Source organism: Poecile atricapillus, chromosome 1, assembly GCF_030490865.1.
Source record: "Poecile atricapillus isolate bPoeAtr1 chromosome 1, bPoeAtr1.hap1, whole genome shotgun sequence".
In the NCBI taxonomy this organism is placed as follows: Eukaryota; Metazoa; Chordata; class Aves; order Passeriformes; family Paridae; genus Poecile; species Poecile atricapillus.
The window spans coordinates 136,443,249-136,450,682 of record NC_081249.1 but is presented as its reverse complement, the minus strand read 5'-3'; the positions used below and the strand labels follow the sequence as shown (position 1 = coordinate 136,450,682).

Sequence of the window (7,434 nt, the reverse complement as noted above, 5' to 3'; positions counted from 1 at the left end):
CAGTTGCATTTAGTTTCTCCCTTGCTTGTTTGCTTTTTGGGCTTTGTGTGCTTTTTTTTTTTGGACTCTTGCTTTTAAAGATTCTGCCTTGCTAAGAAGTGGGTGATGGACATTGTAAAGAGCATTTCTGTGCTGCTTGGAAGGAGGGAAAGCAGGTTTAGAAAACCCACTTGCCTTGGATGTTGCTGGATTTCAGTGTGCTATGGCACATCCTCCCTCTACATATCCCAAAAAAATGACCTCTGCAGGTTTAAAACTGGATCTTTCATTTTTGGGGCTACATTTGTAGCCTTGCCTTCTGCAAAATAAACAGGAATAGAGAGAACAGGGTCATCACTTATGGTACTTCCAAATGGGGGCAGAAAAGTACTTTGAATGTCTGGGGGGGGATTTTTTCCCCTCTGTTACAATTATATATTATTTATTGGTTTTGCAGGTTCAGTCATAATCATAACAGGCCAAACCAGCACCAGTATTTCCTGGAGGGAGGTGTGGGAGGGTGTGGAAAGTAAGGATTTAAAATATATGTATGACAGCAGATTTTGGCGCTTCAGCTGATGCCCCTTGGCTGGCATGCAGGGTTTGGAACTGTTGTATGGGTGGAAAACAGAGTAATTCAACTGTGTCCCCCACTGATAACCAGGCATGGGGTTAGCGAGAGCACCGTGACCAGGGGCTAACTGCTTTCAGCCCAAGACTGTGGCTCTTTGCAGATTTTCTTCATTTTGTGTCCTACAAACCCATCACCCAGCTGCTGCCTAGGCCAGCAGTGTTCCGTGAGGTAATAAATCACTTTGATTAACACCTCTGTCCCCGCTGTGGTGCACGTGAGGGAGAGGTGGTAATCAAACTCATGTGTTACCTCGGGAGCTCCCCAGCCTAGGGTGACCTATATTCCTGCCAGCTCGGGGGGCCCGCGCTGGCCGGGCGAGCGCGCGGGTCCCCGCCGGTTATTTAACGCAGCGAGGCTCAATACCCGCTCCCCCGCCTTCCCGCTTTTATCTGCTCTAAAGTCTGTGTCAATAATACATTTCTGCCATTGAATATTTTATTGATGGTTTGACTTTTTTGCTGCTCGCAATTCCCATTTCAAGGCTGCGTGATTGTTCCTAATTAAAATTTTATGCCCTGGGACAAGCCTTCTTGCTACAGTGGAGATGATGCTGTCCTTTTCTAGGCCACTACGGAGTGGTAGGAGGAAATTACCATTACCCATTGTTATGAGATTAAAACAAAGCAAATAAATTATTGTTTTTTCCCTTAAAAAACAAACCAAAACCCCTGCGTACGGCGCGTACTGGAGAGGGAACAACTGGCTCGCGGGCAAGGCAGGGATCCAAGTGTGCAGGGTGGCTCGAGGATGCTGTGCCTGGCTGCGCAGGGACTCGTGTCCTCATGTCCCTCAGGCGCTGTGGGCAGCTTCTTCCTGCCCTGGAGTGGGCGGGAATGGACTTCAGAGCTTCTCTCTCCTCAGATGTTTCTCCTGGCTAGCGCCAGTGTCACCAAAAATCACAAAGCGAAGGATATACCTGTTTTTCACTGGTGAGCAGCCCCACATTTTTGGTTTTTTTTTTTATAAATCTGCAGGTTCGGTCAACACAAGGCACCATTCAGAAGAGCATTTCAGCCACCTCCAGCCTCCCTGGCGCCCTTTTCCTGGCTGCACTACCTGATTTTTTTTTTTTTAGGGTTATTTTTTTTAATATTGCATAAGAAAAATAATCTCCAGCTCCTCACTCCTCTATCCTGGACTGTCAGCTCCTCACCATCCTCATCAGATGGTGGTCTGGGTGCCAGCACTGCCCTAGGCCAATGCAGTTTATTCAGGATAACACTGCTGCAGAGACTTGAACCATCCCCTAGTTGTGGTTACGTATTTCTACAAGTTCCTGGGTGTTTGGGTTTGGATTTTTTTTTCCCCCTCAATTTCAGCTAGAGTGCTAGAAGCGTTTGTGCTGCCTCCCAGCCCCTGGATTTGGCAAGCAGCTTTTAAAGCACACACTTCAGCACCAGTTACATAAGGAAAGGTGTGAATGTCTGGAGGAGAAAATGCCTGTTGGTTTTGCTCCCCAAGTGGTGTACAGATGCTCTGCTGCTTGCTCCTGGCTGCACAGATTCTACCAGCATAGTTCACTGTAGATGAAGAAGAGCTGTTTGAACCGGCGGGTGTGCCCATGCAGGGAGCATTCTCTGCTCTCCTATGATGATTTTTCCTTCTCCATCTCAGAGTGCAGACTGACTGCATTCTACCTTGCCCTGGAAAAAAAAACAACCATAAAGCACTAGAGGAGGCTGGGAAATTTTCTTGTTTATGGATGAGCAAGTTTCTCTCCCAACGGAACCTCCTGCCAGCAGAAATCTTTCTTTTTTTTTTTTTTTTTAGGATGTATTATATAAGTCCCTGCTTGCATTTAACTGACTTCCTCTTAAACAATTCATGTACTCCTATTCCTCATAGGGCAACTTGCTCCTTTGGTGAGGCTCACCTGACACTAGGACATGTTATGGACAGGACACAACAGGCGCTTCTTAGCGTGGTGCTTGAAGGGTAAGGCCTGTTCCCTTCCCTCCATGAAGAGCTGAAACGAGAACAAAATCTTTGAGGAGCACAAAGAGTCCCTTCAGCTCAACAGGCCTGAAATTCAGCATCTTCCCCTCCTGTAAGGCACTCCCCTGCCTCTCACGAAAAATCTCACAGTTCTGAGCAAAAGCACATGACTACTCTTCTAACCAAGCTAAGTACCATCTTATAAATCTGTTTATTAGCTACTGAAAAACATGAGATCAAGGGGCATTGCAGCCCTGGTGTATTTTCTCATTGCCCAGGAGCACCCTGGTTCTAGGCCCAGATGGAAGGATGATGCTGAGCTTTCTGCTTAGGGACAACCATGTCATACCCTTCTGCTCTCCTTTTCAAGCCACCTTCACTGGCCACAGAGGAAAGTAAGAGATGGGAGGAACCAGGAATGCAGTGCAATCAGACACATCACTGAGAAGGCACAGCTTTCCTCTTCACCTAGTCTGATGCCCTGGACCAGAGTAATCAGCACTCAAACACTGGTTTTGCACATTTATTGAAGACTTCAGGTGACAGCGCAGCAGGTTAGTTTTGAATCATGCCACAAGAATGTTAAAAACAGGAATTGAGCTGTAGGCTTCCCCCACTTACTGGAGACACACACAAAAAAGGCAAAACCAAACAAACTTCACTTCAACCCCTTCCTTTTGCTTACTGGAGCTGAACAGGATGGTTCCATTGGTAGCAGGAAGTCAGAAGCATTCATACCGGAGTGCTGCTCATGGGAACTGGGACAGGTCTTGCCAGGCGACCTGCAGAGCTGCTTCTGCCAGCGGCATCTCCCGGGGTTAAGTCATCAGCCAGCACAGTCCCAAACGCAGGGCTGTTTATTCAAAGAGAAACAAAGCACCTTCATTTTCAGACACAGGTTTGTTACTTGCATGGTCACCAATAAAATGGGTTGGCAGGGGACTGTGGCCTTCAGTTTCAGCTCTCAGACACACTCATACACAGGTGGATTTTGCACCAGGTTTCCCTCTCTTCATGTGGCTACGCTGTGCTCCTGCCTGCTTGGGACCACCACTGGGAAGATGCTCTAGGTGCAGCTAGGGAAGAAAAAAGCAATCCAGGGCTGAGACAGCCGTGAACTTGTCTGAGCCCAGCCCCCTCTCCCCCCCACCAAAAAAAGGCCCATTCGGCTTCTGACCAAACATGAAAGCATCTTGGGTAAATTCAGCTGGTTTTCCCATCTTCCCAGGGTGTTTGAGCACTATGGAAAAACAGAGCACAGAGGGAGCTGAGTTTTCTTGTGAAGAGCAGATGGTCCTCTGGGACCCAGAGGCAGAAATTACAAAGAGCATGAAGGAGAGATAGGGACAGGCAAAACTTCTTAGAGAGACACTACCAACAGAGGACCTTGCTCTGCCTTCTGTGCAATTAACTACTTATTGACCAGAGCACTGCCAATTCCTTCAGATCAAGCGTTTACAACAGCCCAGGGCTACATGAGAGCAGCCCCAAGAGTAGGGGGAATACCTGAGCGCTTTCAGGAAACCTCAGCAGCTGAGGTGAATCCTAGCTGGTTATTAGGAACTTCAGCTGACAATGAAGCTGTGCTGCTCTTCAGAAAATACACTTTTCAACTACCCAGCTTCTTCACCAGCATAAAATTGCAAGAGATAACTTTGTAGGAGAAGCCATCTGCTTCGTCACTTCCTCCGTTTTTAACGACAGCCACTCTGGGTGGCTGGAAAAGTCCCTGCCTGGCTCGCCTTCCTGTTCCTCGGGGCCATGAAGTCAGAGTCCCCTGCGTGACATCACAGAACATCGGGCAAGGCAGCTCTGCAAAGGCTCAGCCAGGACCGGAGTGCCAACAGAGCCCTGGCACAAAAAGTAGTAAACAGTGAGCAAAGGTGAGGGGTGGGATGGAAAGAAAAACCAGCAACAAAAAAGGAAAGTGAGGCTCGTTCCTGCTTTTCCTTCAGCAGACTCGAGAGTCTCTCTTTAAATGTGACTCATCCAGGGCAATACTAGGCAGAGTTTCTTCTATTAACACACCCTTGGCAATAGCAGTTCAGTTAGTCACTGACCGGGTATCAAGACGTCAGCGGCCGGGATGATGCGTCTCTAACTTGGTACGGAGTCCGCTAGCACTTATTTACTTTGGAGAAGAGCAAGAGAACAGAGAGGGGAACACGCCATCTCTCCTGAACAACTTTACCACCAACTATTCGCACCCACATGCCGACACGGCCCGTTCCCTGCATCTCCGCTCCCGCCGGACACACCGAGCCCCGCTGCAGGAAGTGTTCAATCTTTTCGCGCTCCCCTGTGCGAGTGCGGCCGATCCCGGGGCACTCCCGGCAGCGCAGGGGTCCGCAGAGCCGAGGATGGGGAACCGCTGGAGACAGGACAGTGGCGACGGACGGGGGAGCCGACTGCTTGTCACGCCGGAGCCCCTCACCTGGCTGGCCGAGAGGGCAAGAGGGCGTCGAGGCTTCGAGGCGCGGGTCCGGGGAGGCGAGGCGGCCGCACCGTGATGTCCGAGGAGCAGGTTAGCCGCTGTCACACGCACAGTGGAGTCGCCGAGAGCACAATGTGCGTTAGTCAGTGGCTCACCTGCTCCTGGAGGGTGACGGGGGGGGCGGCGGGGCCCGCCTGCAGCAGAGGAGACACCGGGCAGCGCGAAGGATGGGGCGCGGGAGAGGGCAGCCGCGCCGTGCCCGGGCTCCGCGGCGCGTGGGGCTGCGGCTCCGCGCTCCCACCCCCGGGACGGCCCGGCCCGTGCGGCCCCGGGGCCGGCGGCGCCCCGCAGCTCCGGAACTGGGGGTCCCTCCCCGGCGCGGCCGCCGCTCACCTGCGCTCCCGCCGCCGCCGCCGCCGCCAACTTCTCGCTCTGCCCCGGCCCGGCCCACGCCGCGCGCCGCGGCCCCTCGCCCCGCCCCCCGCGCCGCTCCAGCCAATGGCGGCGCCGCGCGCCCGCCCGCCGGCCCCGCCCCCGCGCCGCTCCGGCCAATGGCGGCTCCGCCACCGCCCGCAGACGGCCGCGGCGGGGCGGGGCCGGGCGGGCAGGCGGCCCCCCCGCCCCCCCGGCGGTGACAGCGGCGGGCGCGGCGCGTTCGCTTCTGCACGTCGCTGCTGCTGCGGGGAGGAACCATTTGTACCTGTTGAGCCGCCGCCCGCCTCCCGCTCACCCCGCCCCGCCGACCCCCGCCCTCCCCGCCCTCGCCGCCCCGCTCGGGCCGGCGGCCGCCGGCGGGGCCCCCCTGCCCTGCCGCCGCCACCCGCGAGGAGCCCCTTCCCCACTGGACCCCCGTGGCCCCGCCACTCGTCTCCCCCTTTCCCCTCCGTCCCCCTTCCGCCCCCGCCGGAGCCCGGCCCATGGTACGGCCCGCCGGGGCCGTGCCATCAGGGCAGTGTCGGGGCGCACGTAGGCGGTGCGGGAGGGACGGGGCGAGGGGGCGGGGGGAGAGTCGGGGTGTCCCCGGCCGCCCCCGCCACTGCCCCCTCTCCCTTCCCTGCATCAAATGTCACCGTGTCACATTCATTTTTTTGTATGTTTTCCCCCGCTCCGTTGTTCTACGCTGGGCTGGGCGTGTGGCGAACCCGAGTGCCCATCGCAGTGCCAGGGGGTGGAGGTGGTCCCTCGGCCCCGGGAGTCTGCTTCCAGCAACTTCCCCCTAAAAAAAAGGGACGTGCGGTTGGAGGTTTTCTGTACATCCTCAGTATAACAGCGCTCACCTCCTCATGGGGCGAGCTCGCTCCCGCCCATCACCCCACAAACCGCAGCCAAGCAAACGGCTGGAATGCTGAAAATTCTAGCGCACCTCGAGGAGGATTCGCCAAGCACCAGAGACAGAGCTCCATGGATGGGCGCAGCGCTGGCCTGTAGTGGGAAAAGCCTTCTTTGGAGACTCACAGAGCCAGGCGTCGAGCCTGCAGGCTGGCTCCCATCTGCCCGAAGTCACACACTCGCCTTCCTTGAACAGATTGGAAACCAGAGCGCATCTGGGAGAGCAGGCACGTTTGTTGTGACCCCCTGGTTCATTCATACTGCTGTTGGGCAAGAAAAAACACTTCGGGTGCGGATGTGGCCACTGATCAAACACGCCTCATCCCTGGTGAACCGATGATGCATGCTGTCTGGCAAAAGGCACGAGCCCTGCATCCCTTGTGAAAACTTCCTCGGCATCAGCTGTCCCGGCTCCGATGGGTGTTTTGCAGTCTGGAGCAAGATTTGGAGGCAAAACCCAGCGTGGGCTCGCTGATAGCTGGTGGCAGTTCCCCATCGAAAGGATTTCCTTACGTGTTTTGCTGGAGCACTTCAACACTCATCCGTGGCTCTGCTCTCCCATTGCCGGTGTGGAGGGGGGATGGGGGGACAGCCCCTCTTCTGCGTGACAGCCCGCACAATGACAGGCTGTCTCTGTTGTCATTTTATGTGCATGTTGTATGGGGGGTTTTTGTTTTCACCCAGCAGCCGTAGGGGAAAAGTCACGTATTTTGCATCTTCCCCAGCACAGGGGCTGGTGCCTGGATTGGAGAGAAGTCGTCTGCGGAGCACACCGACCCCTCCACCCTCCGGGCATGAGCCAACACAAAAGAAGGCACAGCCATGGAAAATACTCCTTTCTTAAAAATAGGTATTTTTGTGGGGAGTAACATGGCTGGGTACTGCCCTGACACCTCCCTGCCAGCATTGCTGCTTCTGCCAACTGCTCTACAGAGTACAGGGCACACGTGCTGTTGTGTTCCACCAAGGCCCTCTTCTTCCAGGCAGTACCACACATTCCAGGTTTTACTAAAAATAAATAAATAAATAAATAAATAAATAAATATTCCTTCAATCCTTCTCCTGACTGTAAGCACACAGGGAAGAAGTGTGTTTTGAAGCGGTGCTTGCACAGCTGGCTGCC

The 7,434-nt window shown here is 54.5% G+C and overlaps 1 long non-coding RNA gene across 1 annotated transcript; it reads right to left on the bottom strand.

The window, feature by feature from the left end:
- Positions 1-1,066: 1,066 nt before the first annotated feature.
- On the bottom strand, positions 1,067-3,668 carry LOC131574177 (uncharacterized). Its single transcript, XR_009276400.1, has 3 exons — positions 3,234-3,668; positions 2,487-2,579; positions 1,067-2,256 (listed from the first exon to the last, which is right to left on the bottom strand). It is a non-coding gene; the product is annotated as an uncharacterized LOC131574177 (long non-coding RNA).
- Positions 3,669-7,434: the final 3,766 nt, after the last annotated feature.